The sequence below is a fragment of the Lissotriton helveticus genome, chromosome 3_2, assembly GCF_964261635.1.
Source record: "Lissotriton helveticus chromosome 3_2, aLisHel1.1, whole genome shotgun sequence".
NCBI classification, from domain to species: Eukaryota; Metazoa; Chordata; class Amphibia; order Caudata; family Salamandridae; genus Lissotriton; species Lissotriton helveticus.
Genome location: NC_136062.1, coordinates 396,032,939 through 396,053,011, shown reverse-complemented (window position 1 = coordinate 396,053,011; position 20,073 = coordinate 396,032,939). Strand labels below are relative to the sequence as shown.

The following is a 20,073-nucleotide window of genomic DNA, read 5'->3' as shown; positions in this document are numbered from 1 at the left end:
AGGGGGCGAGTCCCTGTTCCCCACTGCAAAACATAAGATTTTGCTAGCGCATGCGTACTTCGTATGCATTGCCGAGGCAAAACCTAAAAAGCACATTTGAATAGTGGAAGCAACTTGAAAATATTGCTACGAATTGAGTTTAGTGTAAAAAACTTTAATAGGTGCTTCCTGGGGATAATTAGAACTTGCTGGAGGTGCACAAATCTCCCCTGCATATGCAAAAAAAATGATGATGGTATGGTTGGTTTTAGTTTCAACACTGCCTTCAGTTTCTGAGGGAAATCTGTTTTCCAGCTATAACTATTCTATTGTGTTGTCATTTGAGAATTGCTTCTCTGCGAACTATACCTGATGATGATCCTGATTAAAAACTGACCCAGATGGTGAAACATTAACCATCATTTTACATTAATGTATGCATCCGCGGTTGCTGCTAATGTGAATAATGGCTTCTTTTTTACCTTTATTTACTCTTTTGACACACTCAGCACAACACTGAGCACTGCACTGTTTTAAAATAATGCTTCTATTGACACCACATTTGTTGTCATTTGATGACTGTGTCTGTGAGAACTATACCAGGTTGTCTTAAGTGTTAGATTAAAATTAACTTGTTTTGTGCTCAAACATGAGTGCCTTCTTGCTGATTTCTACAATTAAACAATTGCACATTCTGATTCAAGTACAAGCACAACACACAAAGCATTGTATTTTTACATCTTTATCATTTAGCATTTTTGTACTCCTCTGTTGACTGGTGAAAGGTAGTGGGAAAAAAAGCTTCCCAGTAATTTAGGAGACCATTACACACTTATTGCTACATGATGGAAGGCAAAGTGCGCCCTCTGCCCCAGATGTAATGAGATAATGGAGATTGCAAAGAGGGAAATTTGTTATGTCAGGATGACATTACCATCTAAAATGGATCAGATGTGGTGGGCAGTGTCTGTCTCAAACTGATGACCTTTAAATATGTAATCTATGGCTCAAGACCAAAAGTCATATGCAATTTATTTCTATATCTCGTATTGGCACTGAGTTTTGCAATACATTTTGAAATACTGAGAATTTCATTCATTTTTATAAGGTTGGAAGTATTTAGGTTTCAAACTCAGATTGTTTTAACAATTATATCTACACAATACTGTACATCATTACAGGGTTTTACAACTACAATAAATATGTTCTCATTTGAATGAATTATAGGAAACAATGGTCCCTGAACTGGTAAATGTAACCTCAACTTCCACAGAGACCTAGTGAATAACCAACAATAGAAACAATATATTATATCTCATTTCTTCCCATTTGGAATCTTATGAAGACGAAATCATCTAACTCTGTTAGCATATACATTTGAAATGGAAGAGGTATTCCCAAACGACACAACAGTGCAGTGAAAGTGAAGTAAGTGCGTAAGAAGTGTGCTAGGGCTATACAATATATACATAAATAGTGATTGTGGAGGATACAAAGTTGGTGGATCTAAACTCTAACTTAGAGTTGCAGGCTCCTCAATTTCATAAACAGTACAATAAACTACTATAGTGTCAATGTATCGACCCTTGGAGGTTATTTGAACAGGGACAACATCAGGATGTGGAATTGAGAACATCAATTGGGTAGTACTTATGCAGCAAATGACAATCAGTACATTCTGGAATGGATCCACAAATCATAGGTCTTGAAATCTAGAAGAATTAAATAAAGCCTCCTACGGTTATTGGAGGATTCTGTTGGAGAGGGGTCCAATAATGGTGCATGGACTGCAACACAATTTTCAGTCTTGTTATGCACCAATCTAATTGTAATGTTTTCCATGTAAATAGGAATTGCGTGAGTGCTAATGAAAGCTGAGCACCGGTATGCACATCCGATCTGTTTCGATTTGGAATTAGATTGATGCAGATGATCCAAAGTTATTTTCACGCTAAAATAATAAGTAGAGAAAATATCTTTTGCCCACTTTTTAAATACGAAAAATAGGAATATTTTAGAGATAAAATCAGTTTGTTCCTTTTTTATTACATATGTAGTAAAAATAATTTAGGATCAGTTTACACATTTTTTTCTAACAAAGGGTAGCACGTTTTTCATATTTTTTTTTACAAAGTCTATAACACAGGTCAATTGACTTATCATGCAAGGAGTGGGATATATATGCCTAGTAATCCCATTTTGCTGTGGTACAATACATTTTTACTTTCCAGACTCAAAAAATCAGGGCAAAACTGCATTCACAACTATGTATTTCTCTCTATCGCTCTCTCTCACTCTCTCTGTCCGACCCTCTGACTATTTTCTCTTCGAATCTCTTTAAAGTCGAGCCAGACAAGGGTAAAGTAAACAAGTTCTTTATTCTGGAAAAGAAACACTGATACAGCAAGAAGAAGAAACCCTTCATCCTTCGTCCAACTCCTAATGTCCACTCCAGGGATCTAGAATCGAATCCCTGACATAGGGTAGGAGCTGGGCACGGAGCATAGAACACACCTATGCAAAAATAGAACACATACGCAAAGGTAAGCAGGACACATCTTCCCCCTTAGAATAAAACAAAATACAAAAGAAGGAAAACAACAACAAAAAATATAGAATGAAAATTCTTTACATACATCATCACAATCACAGATGAAATCCAACATCCATTTTGGTTGGGTGCATACACGCTTGTCTAGCCTCTCTGTGTGCTTGCCATTTTCACCAACCACACCAGCACAACAACCTCTGTACCTAACTCCACCACTGCATCACTGCGGTCACCAAGAACAGCACCCTCGACTCCTTCACTCCTGTGTCCCATCAGATCCTCTTTATTGTTAATGATGGAACGACCAATTGAACCAGAATGAGCACAAGTATTATCTGCACACACATCCCAATCCGATTGAGCATTCTGAGACACATTATTGCAACCGCTATTACAATTTTTCACGGAACTCAATCTATTGTGAAAAATAGTGACACGCCTCAAATTCCAGATGTTACCATCACTCAATTGAACACCATTTCTCAAAACGTTTGTGACTTTCATGGGTTCCGAGAATTTGCACTCACTTTTCCTTACTTTTCAAGGTATTTTTAATCGTAACCCAGCAAACCACATTATTAGTAACACACTTTGAGCCACGTTTACGATCAAATGTCTCCTTATGTTTCTTGTGCTTCTTCACAATTCTGGCCCCCACAACATCCACGGGCACAGTACTGACAGCAGCTTCTAACAGCCACTCAGGAATACAATGGGTTCTTGCACCACGCCCTCTCATGACTTCAAATGGGGACACTACTAAGGCATCATGAGGTGTAGTTCTGTACATCCACAAAGTACTGAAAGCTGAACTTCCCAATCGCTGCAGTTCCTGACAGCCATTTGTATCACATTCTTCAGTACTCTGTTGAATCTCTCAATCATGCCATTATCACTCGGATTATATAGAGTCGTCCTGTGTTGGATCCCCACTCTGTCAAAATTCTCCTTGGAGACATACACTATTTGTGCTGATAGCCCTTCCTCGATGAAAACCCTGTAAAGAAATTTTAAGACTTCACTTTTAGTAATCTTGTTCACAATTTTTAAAGCAAGCCTCCTTGAGAACACATCAATGAGAGCAATAATATACTTCGCCTGAGCTCCATTGGGTCCCATAATATCTACAGCCACGGTATGCCATGGCTTGGTGGGCACAATTTAATCACACTTGTTAGGCCTTAAGGTGACTAATGACTTATCAGCATTAGCACACCCCACAGAATCCCGCACAATCCTTTCGATAAACTCATCCATGCCTGGCCACCAATACCATTGTTTTACCCTCTGTTTGTTTTTAATGATTCCACAATGTTCATTGTTACATAGTCTTATGATGTCCAATCACAAAGAAGTGGGAGATACCAACCTATCACCCTAATGGATGGAACCTTTGACAACAGAAAGTTCATGTCAAATTTTCCAAAACGATTTCAAAACTTCCAGGACAACTGATTTCTTTGGCCAACCACATTCAACAGATTTTGTAACTCTTTGTCCGAGATTCAAAGCCTTTCCCATTCTTTCTCATTATGCAACCCTTTAGCAGACGCCTTCAAACTGTGGGGCGCGCCCCCCTGGGGGGGGGCGTGGATGGGTTGCCAGGGGGGTGCAAATGCCTCGGGAATGACATGTAAATGAGGATGGCTGGAAGTGCGGCGATGTTGATCTGCTGCATTTCCAGGCTGTTCATTTACTCCGAGCCCTGGAAGTGAGAACTGTGATCAGAGTGCTGTGGGGGCAGGGGTCAAAGAGGCTGCTAAAAAAAAGTGTTTTGACAGTCATGTAAGTGTCTAATTATTTGGCCACATACATGTGCTTACCAAATGCTATATGTTGTACTCAAAAGGAAGATGGATACTTCATGTAAAGTAGGTCAAGTTACTTTATTTAGGTTAGTTAGTTAAGTTATAAAGATAACCCCATCAGGAGCAGCTGTCCTGCTGCTCAGCCCTCACTCAACTGACATTCACAGCACAGCAACATTCCAATCATCCAACAATCCATATGACATACATACCAGCTGAGCAGCAGGAAACACAAGTTATAACATATCTCTCTTCGTTATGGGTACAATTGCAAATAAGCAATAAAATGGTTGTCAATGAGATGCACTCTAGTACAGATAGTCAGTAATGTAAACACAATGCACTAAAGTACAAATTAACAACGCATACGATAAATTTAACACATCCCGCACCGCATTACTTCCTGACATTAATAACTATCTTCATCCTACATCCTTATGCCACTAATTATACAAGTTGGCCAGACCAGTATAAGAAGCGAGACACACAGGAACAAACTTAATGTAAAAATACCAGGAAACAACGCGCACACTCTAAGTGACAGAACTCGTGTGACCCAACCATACCGCGGGAAAACATACACTCGCAACAAGCACACCTCCGCACAACACGTGCACACAGCAAACACATAGGTAGCCGGGAAACCAGGTGCACATAACGAACCTACAATCACACACAACACCAACTTTGTGTAACAACTCTTTTATCAAAACACAATGACCAATGAGTGACCATATACAGCATAGCCCTCAAATTACCAATGAGTGACCATATACAGCACAGCCCTCAAAAAAACCAAAGAGTGACCATATTCAGTATGGCCCACAAATAACCAATGAGTGACCATATACTGCATAGCCCTCAAATAACCAAGTGACCATATACAACATAGCCACAACAAACATGAGTTAATGAGTCAAGACACACCCACACACAACATAAGCCGTGTAACAACTCTTGCTAAATAACTTGAACACCAAAACCACACAATCAAGGGGTGACCATATCATATCATACCACATAGCCCCCACACACATGAGTAATGAGTTGCCGAAAAACTAGAGACACTCACACACAACACCAATTGTGTAACAACTCATGGTGATTCACTCACTGATACCAAACATTATAACCAATGAGTAACTAAGTACAGCATATCTCTCTAATGACAAAGTGACCACAAACTACGTAGCCACTACAAACACTAAATAATACGCGCACCAGAGAACAAATGAATAGTTTAACACTTTGACAACACCTCACACAGCAGTAATGAGAAACCCATCCTCGTGCTTGATTAGCATTACACTAAACAAATTCTCATACAAACATCCTAAACACTGCAAGCAAAATACACTGTAGTTGGTCAAAAACATCATCATTAGGCTCATCAAAGTGTCCCCAGCGTGGATCCTCATCATCACTGGTTCTCCGTCGCAGATTACTTATTTCCTGGTAGAGTCTAAAAATTACACACTTTGCAAAACGAGCTGTTTTGGTTAAATATCGCGTTAGTTCTCTTTAAGGTGTTTCCTCTGATCAAAAAAACGATACGTCTCAGGCAGAGTCTAAAAAAAAATTACAGCCTCACCGAGTTGGGATTTGAGATCGTTGTACCACCAAAAACGCATTGCTCACTTCAGCGCTCATTACCACGCGCCAGGTTCCAATTAAAGTAGAGTTTCTACATGTCACATCGCTCTGACATGTCACGTCGCTCCGCTGAAAACGGGTTGCCTAGTATCACAGATTCAAGGTGGCAACCACGTAGCGTGATTACATCACTTCCGCTTCTCCTTGTGACGTTTACCTTTGCATTCTCCTTCTACTGCCGACCGGATTCCACGGGAGCCTCAAGCTTCTCCACAAGTGCTGGCTCGATTTGAAAGATGCTGCCGAGCTGAAAATTCGAACAGTAAGTGAGACGTCGGCTCGCTCTTCTCCGCTCGAGCTATTTCAAATAATGCTCGAAGTTCCGCTGCTAGCAAAGTGCCGATTTCTTCTTCCATAGTAACAATCATACACTGCCAAAACGTCAATCAAAAATATTGGACCATAAGCGCTAGTTCATTCCGCCTTGTGAAAGCTTTTCCTCTTCTCTCTTTTGTACAGTTCCAGCGCAAATCTCCTTTGCCAAAGCTTCACTTTCCTTTCCAGCAGTCACAGCGCTAATCTGTACTGGCTTTTCAAAGTGGCTCTTCAAAGTTTTATTTCCCTCTTCAACAAACACAGCGCCAGTCACTTCTGCTTTGCGAACTGCTTTGCCAAGGCTCTACTTTCCTTATCAACGGTCTCATCTCTTGTGCTCTGTTAAAATTTCATTTTCATTTTCAACAGACAGAGAGGTAATGTCTTATCAAGATGCCAAATACAGATCTTCAGGCAAACTCCGCACTGTCGCTGGTAAATCAAACAAATTCAATCTGGCAAACCTTGATTACAGGGCGACCGATGTCTTGGTCACTGATGGGGTTTGTTTGCCAGCCAGGATTACTCACGCATTTTTCATCCAAACTAAAATATTCTTTTTTTGTTACCTTTAGTCTTCTTTTTTCTTCTTTACTAGTACCTTTTCCTTTCTTCCCTTGGTCAGAATGAAGTTTTCAAATAGTCTTTTTCCTTTGCACGCGTTGATTCTTTTCAGTAAAGTTCCCATATGTCGCCAAAATGTTGTACTCAAAAGGAAGATGGATACTTCATGTAAAGTAGGTCAAGTTACTTTATTTAGGTTAGTTAGTTAAGTTATAAAGATAACCCCATCAGGAGCAGCTGTCCTGCTGCTCAGCCCTCACTCAACTGACATTCACAGCACAGCAACATTCCAATCATCCAACAATCCATATGACATACATACCAGCTGAGCAGCAGGAAACACAAGTTATAACATAAAACATCATCATTAGGCTCATCAAAGTGTCCCCAGCGTGGATCCTCATCATCACTGGTTCTCCGTCGCAGATTACTTATTTCCTGGTAGAGTCTAAAAATTACACACTTTGCAAAACGAGCAGTTTTGGTTAAATATCGCGTTAGTTCTCTTTAAGGTGTTTCCTCTGATCAAAAAAACGATACGTCTCAGGCAGAGTCTAAAAAAAAATTACAGCCTCACCGAGTTGGGATTTGAGATCGTTGTACCACCAAAAACGCATTGCTCACTTCAGCGCTCATTACCACGCGCCAGGTTCCAATTAAAGTAGAGTTTCTACATGTCACATCGCTCCGACATGTCACGTCGCTCCGCTGAAAACGGGTTGCCTAGTATCACAGATTCAAGGTGGCAACCACGTAGCGTGATTACATCACTTCCGCTTCTCCTTGTGACGTTTACCTTTGCATTCTCCTTCTACTGCCGACCGGATTCCACGGGAGCCTCAAGCTTCTCCACAAGTGCTGGCTCGATTTGAAAGATGCTGCCGAGCTGAAAATTCGAACAGTAAGTGAGACGTCGGCTCGCTCTTCTCCGCTCGAGCTATTTCAAATAATGCTCGAAGTCCCACTGCTAGCAAAGTGCCGATTTCTTCTTCCATAGTAACAATCATACACTGCCAAAACGTCAATCAAAAATATTGGACCATAAGCGCTAATTCATTCCGCCTTGTGAAAGCTTTTCCTCTTCTCTCTTTTGTACAGTTCCAGCGCAAATCTCCTTTGCCAAAGCTTCACTTTCCCTCTTCAACAAACACAGCGCCAGTCACTTCTGCTTTGCGAACTGCTTTGCTAAGGCTCTACTTTCCTTATCAACGGTCACATCGCTATTTTCTAGTGGTTTATCAAAGTTTTAATTTCGTTTTTAACAGACATTGTTTCTTACATTAACCTCTTCAGACTTGCGACAGTTTTATTCTCTCTTACATAGTGATAGTGTTAATCACACAGCGCTGATATTATCTTCTTCCACAGTTGCAGCGCTAATCTCTTGTGCTCTGTTAAAATTTCATTTTCATTTTCAACAGACAGAGAGGTAATGTCTTATCAAGATGCCAAATACAGATCTTCAGGCAAACTCCGCACTGTCGCTGGTAAATCAAACAAATCCAATCTGGCAAACCTTGATTACAGGGCGACCGATGTCTTGGTCACTGATGGGGTTTGTTTGCCAGCTAGGATTACACACGCATTTTTCATCCAAACTAAAATATTCTTTTTTTGTTACCTTTGGTCTTCTTTTTTTTTCTTTACTAGTACCTTTTCCGTTCTTTCCTTGGTCAGAATGAAGTGGATGGGTTGCCAGGGGGGTGCAAATGCCTCGGGAATGACATGTAAATGAGGATGGCTGGAAGTGCGGCGATGTTGATCTGCTGCATTTCCAGGCTGTTCATTTACTCCGAGCCCTGGAAGTGAGAACTGTGATCAGAGTGCTGTGGGGGCAGGGGTCAAAGAGGCTGCTAAAAAAAAGTGTTTTGACAGTCATGTAAGTGTCTAATTATTTGGCCACATACATGTGCTTACCAAATGCTATACAATACAAGGTTGTTATTTTTCTTCATTTTCACATTTCATTATTTTGCTTTTGCTTTAAAAATTTCGTTAAATTTGGAAGGCTCTATAGGTATTTCCAAGTTTAACTTGAATTCTTTATCTGAGTCTCCCGCAATCACTATTTCTGCCAGAAAATTAGACTACTTGCTGAGGATCCGAGATAAAGGGCTCAATTCTCAAAAAGAATTCAATGGGAGCTAATTAAGAAAGGCACAGTACACTTGTGTGGTGACAAAATGAACAATTTAGGCGATGCACAAACTTTAACATTTCCATAATCCATCATTGTGTTATGGTCAAATGTACATGGACATATTTTTAAATCACACAGAATATTTGAATGTTGTCCTTTGCAGAAGTCTTCAAACTGTGGCCCCGCCCCCCTTGGGGGCATGGGTGGGTTACGAGGGGCACGGAAACGCCTCTGCAAGTACATGTAAATGAGGATGGCCTGGAAGTGCGTGATGTATATCTGCTGCATTTCCAGGCTGTCTTCATTTACTCCAGGCCCTTGAAGTGAGAACTGTGATCAGAGTGCAGTGGGTCAAAGAGGTTGCTAAAAAAAAGTAAAAGGTACGAGTTTTGTGTTTTCACAGTCATGTAAACACAGTAATAACTTGATTGAAATATAATTGCAAGTTAAACTAACTGGTGATAAATGCACTCTTTTAGGTTATGAAACCTCAGTTAGTGACTACCATCACTCTAGATGTCTGTGTGTGTTAAAGCTGAGCGACACATAATTGAACCCTAATTGGTGCAGAGGAATAGTGACCTTTGTATTTATAGTAAGGGCCACTGGAATTATGAAATTGTGCAGTTTTGGCTTTTTGCTCATAGTAATGGATATCCTGCATTTGCCACATAATTCATCATCTATTGCTGCCTAATTTGTAGATATTAACAAAAAAATAGTTTCGAGCTCAAACGGTTCAAAAGTTAAAAAAAATTGCAGCAACACGTTACCCCCGCAGTGGAAGGCCCTTTGTAAAGGTTGACTGGTCACCTTTCTGTTACCTATTTCTATATGTGGGGGTTAAACTAGTACTTATGAGGGGCAACATATGCCAGGACAGTGTTAACAAGTATAAAAATTAAAAAATAATGTAGCAATGCTATCACAAAATATGCAGCATTATGCATCATAATTCGCCTTTGTTTGCTGCATAATGTAGTCAACCATGCTGCATAATTTGGCCTTCTCCTGCCGCAAAATTCTAGTGGCCCTCTTTATAGTGCTATAAGGTCCCAGCCTACGGGAGAGAGCACTGTGAATATGTAAGTCATTATTTTAAAATAGTATTTACATATTCTAAGCTAGGCTGCTGCGAAAGGATGCCGTGATTGAGATAACACTTCTTCTTAAAAAATTGTACAGCAGGTACTTCTGCCAGGTGTATAAGTGGCCACTGCTGGAAGCAGATGCAGCAGGACTGGAGCCCAGGGGATTCAGGGGCCCACTACATCACAATTATGAATGTGTACCTTTAAAAAAAGGGCATGGGAGCCTATTTTTGTTTCTATCCTTAGGACTGAGGTGCTGGTCCGTCATTGTGGGGAAGAGGTAAAAGATGCATAGGAAATAGCCTGCTACTCAGGACTGCAGTTATCAGTAGTGCAGCAGGTGTAGTTGCATTGGGGTCCAGGAGTGTGAGGGGCTCACATCACCCCAATTACGGGGAGCAGTATTTGGAATACTACTTGTTTTTGTTTGAAGCATTTGCTGTTTTATAAGTCTTATATTTGTGCAGTTTATGTGCTATGGAAAACGTACACCTGAAATCATCTCATAAGTCCAGTATGCAGCCATGTCCCTTCCGCACCCCCAATCCTTTCCATAAAGTTTTGGAGGGGGGCCCGATCTCAAAACATTTTGCTTAGGGGGGGCTTGGAGCAAATAAGTCTGAAGACCTCTGATTTAATACAACCTGCTCATCATTCTAGTCATGACCATCACAATCTTGCAGATCAACTGGCAACCATGACAAAAAGTCAGCGACAACATTCTTTTTTCCCAGGACCATATGCAACCTTATAAATAAAGTATTGCAAATGCATCTACATTCTCGCAATCCTGGCCGAAGCATTGAAAAGTCCTTCTGTGGTCAGAAGTTTGACCAAACGTTTGTGGTCACTAAGTACTACACAGGGTTTTCCCCACACAAATGAGTGGAAATCCTCCTACTCAGTGGGAGCCAGGGCACAGTAAGCGTATGCTATTATATTCTCTTCACCATTAACACCTATCTGAGACAAAACAACACCAAGCCCCTTATTACTGGCACCAACAGTAACAATATGGCATAACTCAGGATCAAATCCTTTAAGAGCAGGAGGGTGGACAATTGCATTCTTATTATCCTCAAACTCTTGTTGCCACTTCTCCCCGTATGTGAATTTCACTCTGCTTGTGAGTAATTGCCTAATGCAAAAATCCATGCTTGAGAAATCCCTTACACATTTTGAATAAAATTCCACAAGCCCAAGGACCGATCTGACTCCTCTCTATTCTTCATACTGGGTGCATTACGAATAGCATCTGTTCAACGGCTTGGAGGAAACAACCTTCGGCCACTAACTACATGGCCTAAATACGTGTTGGACTTTGCAGCAAACTTGCACTTAAAATGTTCTACAGTCAACCCCGTTGCTTCCAAAATTCCCAGAACCTCCTCCAAAAGTTTATCGTGTTGCTGTCTGTCTACATCGAATACAAGGATATCATCCTGGAAACACCTCACATTCTCACACTTACCAAAAAAGTTGGTACATAAGCCTTTGAAAGATAGCAGCAGCAGAGGCAAAAGCAAAAGGAAACCTCTTGTACTGGAAACATCCGCAGGGAGTAATGAACGCTGTAAACTGTTTACTTTCCTTAGTCAAGGAAATCTGGTGATAAGCTGCAGATAGGTCAAGGGACGAATAACATTTAGCATTTTTGACAAGGGCCAACATCTCAGAGCTCATGGGAAGTGGAAACTAGTCCACCAGGTTATTATTATTGAGATGCCTTCAGTCCATGCACAATCTCAGTTTGCCATTACTACGTCTCGCTACAACAATCAGTGGAATCCATTCAGCAGATACGATAGGTACATAATATATGCTTTGCATAGCCTCTCTAACACCTTCTCAGGGTATGCATCAGGTTTTAAAATGATGCAATACTCAAAATCGTTATGATTCTCAGGGCCAGATGTACGACCATTTTATTATGCGCCTCGCAATTTGCAACTAATTGTGATACGCAAATTGCGAGGCATAAAATAAAGTGTACCACAGTGTATTTAACACTATTCGTGGATCTCAATGGTGTCGCAAATTTGCAATGCTCATTAACATTAATGAGCCTCTCGCAATTTGCAAGCCCATTGTGAATGACAGGGCCTCCCAGGGATGGTGGCCTGCTGGGCTCAGCAGACCACCGTGTCTCGGACTGCTTTGAAATAAAGCAGTTATTGTTTTTAAATGCAGCCCATTTTCCTTTAAGGAAACCGGGATGCACTTAAAATGTTTTTAAATAAAACGGTTTTGTTGAATTTTTTAGGGGGTGGCAGTGATCCCTGGGACCTGGGCGCTGGGCGCGGTGCATATAACACACATATGCAAAAAGGAACACATAAGCAAAGGTAAACACAACATCCTCTTATCTCTCACCTCCTCTTGCACTCCTCACTCTCTCACACCTTCTTTCACATTTCTCTCCATCTTTTTCCAACCGCCTGTCTTTCTCCCACACTCTCATTCTTCCTCTCTCTCTCCTGTGTCTCTCTTTCTTGCCCCTCTGCTCCCTCTCTCTTTGTCTTTCTCTTCCATTCTCTATTGTTTCCATGTAATCTTCCTTCATCTTTCTCCCATTCCTATAGTGGGCACGGTAAATAGCAGCTGAACAGATATCTTGGCATGGATCCGGCTCTCTTGGACCCCCGTTGGCTACCCCTGTCTTGACCCATTTTGTGACAGGTCAGTATTAAAACCCTGTTTATGAGATATTTGTATTATGTGCCATCCTCCTGGACTAAGAGGTGCAGCGAGACTCCAAAGAATGGGAACAAAATGAAAAGAATCACTTTATTGCCATAGCAACCTTTTATTCACGTGAGCTTCTCTCGGTCTTTTTGTATTGGCTCCAGCAGACTGCAGCTACCTTCACTGACTGGCTTGCTACTCATGGCATCCATCGCCTTCCCTACCATACCTCTTTGATAGAAGTACCCAGTGTTCAGAGCCAACAGAGAGAACACCTCACTAGGTCTACACTGAAGGACAACAGACTTTATGCTTCATTGGAACACTCTGCCTCTCGGATGTGACAGTGAATCTGCCATTCACTGTCACATGTCCCTCCATCACGGATGTATGACGCTACAACGCATGCTTTTACCACGCATGCTTTTACAACGCATACCATTATAACGCATAGCACTTTGGGGTGCTGGATAGTGAATAATTTAATGTACTATTCCAACTCCAGTCCCCGTGGACACTAGCGAAAGGTGTTGGATAGTAAATTAAATCTATTCCCTATCCTAGAGCGCCACCAGCGCAATGCGTTGTAATGGTTTTCGTTGTAAAACCTGCGTTGTAATAGCACTGCGTGGTAAAAGTTGCGTTGTAAAGGATGTTTCCCCTCCATCACATCAGCGATGGCACGTGCATATTAATAGCCGCCTTTCCAGTCAACAGGTCTTTACTGCTGGTACATAGTCTATGAAAAAGGACATTTATTATTACACAAAGACGCTTTACAGGCATCTCTACCTAACAATGTAGCACTCTAGTTTAGTAAGCGGAGAACACACTATTACCCACGTAATATCAAATCACATCTTGTCCATGTCTGCATCAGCATGGTGCAAGTTTTGTGACTATATAGAAGCATAAGTAAACAACCCTGTTGCCTTTATATGGGCATGGAGGCTTGAAAAACCTGTCTAAAATGATGTGCATGTTCATCTAGGGGTATCTTGACACTATTGACATTTAATCCGTGTTAATTATTAACCAACTGAATGTAAATCTTTGACCTCTATAGGATAAAAGGCTGAGTGGATCGGAATATGTGACAATGAGGTCAAACGGAGATATCTATAGGGGATGCATTAGTCCACTAAGCTACTAGACCAGACTTTATTATCACTTACAATTCATAATATTCTAGACCAGGCTTTAACAAATTATGTGGAGACTGAGGCGCTGCTACACCCTAGTCAATCGGGCTTCAGAGCTAATTTTAGCACTGAAACGGCCCTACTGGAGGTGGCAGCCTTTGACACCGTGCCTCATTCAAAACTACTGCAAAGACTGAAAAACAGCGGTATTGGAGGCACGGTGTTGAGTTGGTTTATGTCCTTTCTTGGTAATCGCTCCCAAACCATCTGGACCCCCCCTTTCTCGGCTGAGATGCCTCCTTTGAATGTGGGGGTGCCTCAGGGTTCGATCTTGAGCCCCACATTATTTAACCTGTATATGGCTCCCTTGGCCACTCTTGCAGAGAAACTTGGAGCTAAGATAGTGTCTTACGCTGATGATACTCAGCTGTTGTTTACTTGCGAGAAAGGAGGAGAGTTTGATGGCAACTTGAGTAACACCTGCCTCACTAAAGTCTTCTCTTGGCTGAGTTATAACCATCTTAAATTTAACTCAGAGAAGTCAGAGATCATCTTTTTTGGGCACCAGCCACCCAACTTGTGGTCTGAATGGTGGCCCCAGGATATGTCACCCCCTGTGTCAGCTGTTTCTCAGGTGAAAAATTTAGGAATTAAGCTGGACTCAACCCTCTCTCTGAAGGCGCAAATAAATTCGGTAGCCGGGGTATGCTTTGGGCTGTTTACAATGTTGCGTAACTTTCTCCCTTTGCTGTCCATCCCTTACAGGAAGACAAGGGTGCCCTAATAATATCTAGACTAGATTACGTGAATTCCTTGTATCTCGGCCTGCCTGTATATCTTTTGGGCCGGCTACAAGTGATTCAGAATGCAGCTGCTAGAGCCATCTTTTTGGTAGGCTCTAGAACCCATACCACCCTGCTACTGTCATCACTACACTGGCTTCCAGTACGGAAAATAATTCAGTTCAAAGCCCTGGTCCTGGTTTTTAAAGCCTTCCATAAGATTGGAGCATCCTACCTCAGGGACAGATTTCAGCCCTATTTTCCTAAACGCAACCTGAGATCCTCATCACAACTTCTGATTGTCACTCCTAGGGTGAGATTGTCTCGGACGGGTGGGAGATCTTTTCATGTGGTGGCCTCACGGCTGTGGAACAGCCTTCCCCTCCCCATGAGACAGAGTTCAGACCTTCTGACTTTTAAGAAAAGTCTTAAAACTTTGGTTTTTCAGCAATAAGCGGTTTGATCGTTGTCAGTGGTTCTGATGTTAGGTGACGTATGTTCTGCCCTTAGCGCCGGGACACTCCAGGGAGTAGCCGTGCGCTTTATAAATATGCACTAACATAAAATAACATAACAGGCTCTGTGCCATAGGTGGGACGGGATGTAGAAAGTGAAACTAGTCCACCGCTATTGCTGAATGTATTTCCTAATAAGACATATATGCAGCATCCTATATCCTTTGTCAGTAGAAATGAAACACTGAGATATCATGACACAAATGACATTGTTGGGGGGACTGTAGCTTGCTATGTACCTTGAGTTTAAACTCAATAAATACATTTTTTTTAAATCATATTATTTAACCTTCCCAGTCCATAGCAATGATGATGACCTGTCTACCCAGATCCATGCAAGTCCTGGAAAATGTAATTAGTTTAAATATGAATGACATCAATGTTGTGGTGATTTAACAATTGACAAATTCACTGATGTTTTGGTTATTTCAGTTCAAGGTCAACATTTTCTCTGTTTCTGTGTTTAGCACAATGGCTGCCCCTCAATATGTATGACAAGCACCACCCACTCTTTTCGAAAGCATGCTGCCTGGCAAGGTAAAGGTGAACCTGGCACACACTCAACATGTCAGGGTCAACAGACAGGCGCTCTACATGCGCTAACGCGCAGGCCCTAGGCACTGATGACGCTAAATATTTCAAACCACATTGCACGACCCATTCACCGATTTTAGACATAGAAACCTGATAGTGCAGATTGTTAAATGAAATGACACAGCACTTGAGACAAGTGAAGTAACAGCACCGTAAAAGCATGTTTGAAAGTGTTAACCCCTTCGACGCTGATGACGAGCTGGGCTCGTCATGAGGTAGCCTCCTCGCACGCTCATGACGAGCCCAGCTCGTCACGTAACATGCGCTTTTGAAAAAGTCAGCGTACGAGCGGAATTCCGCCCGCACGCATGCGGTTAAACAAAGAAAAATGTATAGCTAATTGATTATAATGCTTAATTATAGGTTCCCATAATGAGATAACTAATTAATATGTTGTTTTATTTTTCATTTCCTGATGAAACTAATGGTTCTAATGGTGTGGCTTAGCATTTCTATTGCCTTACATTGTAATGCATCATGACTAGATTGTGGTGCAATTATGCAATGAAATTAGTAAGGATGCTGAAATTTACGAATTTGTAGAGGCCATAATGATCATAGGCAACAAGAAACGATTTTAGTAAAATACTTTTTAAGAATAATTTACATGTATGCCTGTTGAAAATTGTGGCAGTAGGCTATAGTTAACGTTAATCAATGTAGTGTAATAATACATTGGTGAAGCATTACTATTTTTAGGTCTTGGCTGGTGTTAGCAGCACGCATGTGCTGCATCGCCATGTGAGGCTTTTGGAATCGATATGGTTTGCAAAGTTCACTTTCGGTTCCGGCCGTAATTTTCATTGGTGTGAGTCATTTGACGTCACCAATTATGCTAAACGGGGTGTACTGATTGTTCAGGAGGCTTTTTAGTCCCTCCTGGTTACCACCCTGTCTGCGTTTTGCAGGCAGAATTAAACTCTTTCCTTTAGAATACATTCAGCACTTTTCTTTTCATTTGCAGCTACGTCCACACGCTTGTTCTCTCTGTCTGTCTCTTGCTTTTTCTTTATTTCGTCTAGTCGATCTTGCCGACATTCTCTCTCCCTTTCCGCAGCTGCGATCCTTGGATGCCGATTTCTAGGCGCGAGCTACAGCCTGCAGCTACACCTCCTTCGCAACCCCAGGGACACATCTTCCCAAGCCACGTCCTCGCACCGCTTCGACTCGTCAGGCTGCTAAATCTTTTTTGTTTTAAACATTACATAATGTCGCCCACGCGTCTTGTTTCTCGCTGGAACCACACACTGCACTGAAACATAAAAAGCACCCCCGCTCAAAAGCACTTTGGAATCCCTATGACCCCACGGTAAGAGACCTGGGTCGGGTCGCAGAAAAATGTTGCTAGAAGGTATTATTATTGACTCGGTGTTTGTTCTGACGGTTCCCCATACGGTACACTGGTAAAGAAAGCAATCATAATTTGTACTGAGTTTCAGTAACTAGCATGATATTTTTTCAAATGCTCTCTTTAAGTACACATCGAACAATTGGAGAAGAAACTTAAAGTGCTTCAATTGGTGAAGGTCTAGTAGCAGCAGGGCAGTGAAGGAACAAATTCATTGTCATCCAGTATTCATACATACAGCGTAATCTTGCTCAATTTCACATATCGCTTGTTGTCCTGACTCGGGCTTGCTTAAACAAATGAGGTAATGCCATTTATATTTACAATTTTAGGGCGGCGTTTAGTGTTGCCGGTACTGAAGCGCTGCCATGGTATATCCACAAACTTAGGACTCTGTGACACGTTGCTCAAGAATCAAGCAAGTCGCAGTGGGAGGGTGAGATAACTCACTGAATAAAACCTGTCACCTCGGCTACAAGCCCTCAAAGAGTAAGGGACCCTCTGCACTGTTCTGAGGTCAAGATTCGCAACTCGAGACAAACCATGCAGGGGCAAAATAAAAACAAGCATTAAAAATGCAATAGGTCTCGCCATTCATTAAGTTAAAGCCATTTGCTTTGCTATACAATACCATTAGCAAAGCAAATGGCTTTAACTTAATCAAAGGCAAGACCTATTGCATTTTCAATGCTTGTTCTGTTTTTATGATATGTTTGATTTAATGCATTTGAGTTTAATTCATTTAAAGCTTACATATGTATTCTAGGCCTTTTGACAGTGTTCTTTTCAGAGCTGTTTTTTCCCCCTAAGCCAAGTACAATAGCCCCTTGGCATTTCTGCCTTATTTGTTCTGCACATGTATCATCTTATGTTTAAAGTTCAGTGTTTTAGAGGTCACTGTGACAATGTCTGGTGGAAAAGTGAACCATAACCCGATGTCATGGATTGATACAATGTAAACTTCTTACTGTTGACAAACCTGTGAGGCCCGGAAAGCCCGTTCTTTCTAATGCTCCGCATGGGAAAGTATGCAGTAAAAACAAAATTGTTTTCAGTTATTTCATAAGTAAACTAATCATGCAATGTACTGACTAATGGAGTGATACTACATCAGTAAAGCACCATAAAGACTATAAAATAAGAAACCCCAAAGAAGGAGCAACGCCATACCTTTTCTTTCTATGAGAGACACCATACTTTTTGTTTTCTATGTAGCAACAACATTATTTTCCTTGGAAGACAGATGATATATTTTTGCCTTTGAGAAAGGACTAAGGGCCATATGTATCAAGGCCAAATGGGTTCGCAAATGCCGAAATTCACCGAATTTCGGCGTTTGCGAACCCATTTTCGCAAAATGGTATGTATCAAACAAATTGGGTGCAAAATAAGGAATCGCAAAATTTGCCATTCCTTATTTTGCGATTGCATTTAAGAAATTGCAAATTTTGCGATTCCTTAAATAGAATGTATCAAGGAAAAAAGAAATTCCAAAATACCCTTAAGGAATCGCAAATTACCACCAACTTCTAGTTGGTGGGAAGTTGCGAATTCTTTTAAAAAAGCTTTTTTTTGAAAATCCAATGGTGCCATGTGTCGCTCAAGGGCATGTATGTGCGCCATATGCTCACACATGTCATTTTCAGAGGTGCAGCATGGTGTTCTTGAGACACCCCTGCACCCTTGAAATTATTCTCAATTTGCGATTAGCAAATTGCGAATCGCAAATTGAGAATAATTTCCCATTCATTCCTATGGGCCTCCTGGCCCATAGAAATGAATGGGAAATGATTCCTTAATTGTGATTAGCAATTTGCTAATCGCAATTAATGAATTTTAAGGAATCGCTAAAAAATAGCGAATTTCTTCATACATACCATTTTGCGATTTCTAAATAGCGATTCCTTAAAAATCACTATTTAGGAATCGCTAAAGGGTATGTTGATACACTCATCATGTCACGGTCAACAGACAGGCGCTCTACATGCGCTAACGCGCAGGCCCTAGGCACTGATGACGCTAAATATTTCAAACCACATTGCACGACCCATTCAACGGTTTTAGACATAGAAATCTGATAGTGCAGATTGTTAAATGAAATGACACAGCACTTGAGACAAGTGAAGTAACAGCACCGTAAAATCATGTTTGAAAGTGTTAGACAAAGAAAAATGTATAGCTAATTGATTATAATGCTCAATAATAGGTTCCCATAATGAGATAACTAATGAATATGAGGTTTTATTTTTCATTTCCTAATGAAACTAATGATTCTAATGGTGTGGCTTAGCATTTCTATTGCCTTACATTGCAATGCATCATGTCTAGATTGTGGTGCAATTATGCAATGAAATTAGTTAGGATGAGGACATTTACGAATTTGATAGTAGAGGCCATAATGATCATAGGCAACAAGAAACGATTTTAGTAAAATACTTTTTAAGAATAATTTACATGTATGGCTGTTGAAAATTGTGGCAGTAGGTTATAGTTAACGTTAATCAATGTAGTGTAATAATATATTGGGGAAGCATTACTATTTTTAGGTCTTGGCTGGTGTTAGCAGCATGCATGTGCTGCATCGCCATGTGAGGCTTTTGGAATCGATATGGTTTGCAAAGTTCACTTTCGGTTCCGGCCGTAATTTTCATTGGTGTGGGTCATTTGACGTCACCAATTATGCTAAACGGAGTGTACTGATTGTTCAGGAGGCTTTTTAGTCCCTCCTGGTTACCACTCTGTCTGCGTTTTGCAGGCGGAATTAAACTCTTTCCTTTAAAAGACATTCAGGACTTTTCTTTTCATTTGCAGCTCAGTCCACACGCTTGTTCTCTCTGTCTGTCTCTTGCTTTCTCTTTATTTCGTCTAGTCCATCTTGCCGACATTCTCTCTCCCTTTCTGCAGCT

At 41.1% G+C, this 20,073-nt stretch overlaps 1 protein-coding gene across 5 annotated transcripts in view; it reads right to left on the bottom strand.

The window, feature by feature from the left end:
• The window catches only part of SHANK2 (SH3 and multiple ankyrin repeat domains 2), a 3,078,421-nt gene that overhangs the window by 374,203 nt on the left and 2,684,145 nt on the right, over positions 1–20,073 (bottom strand). The gene's annotated exons all lie outside the window — the stretch shown is intronic.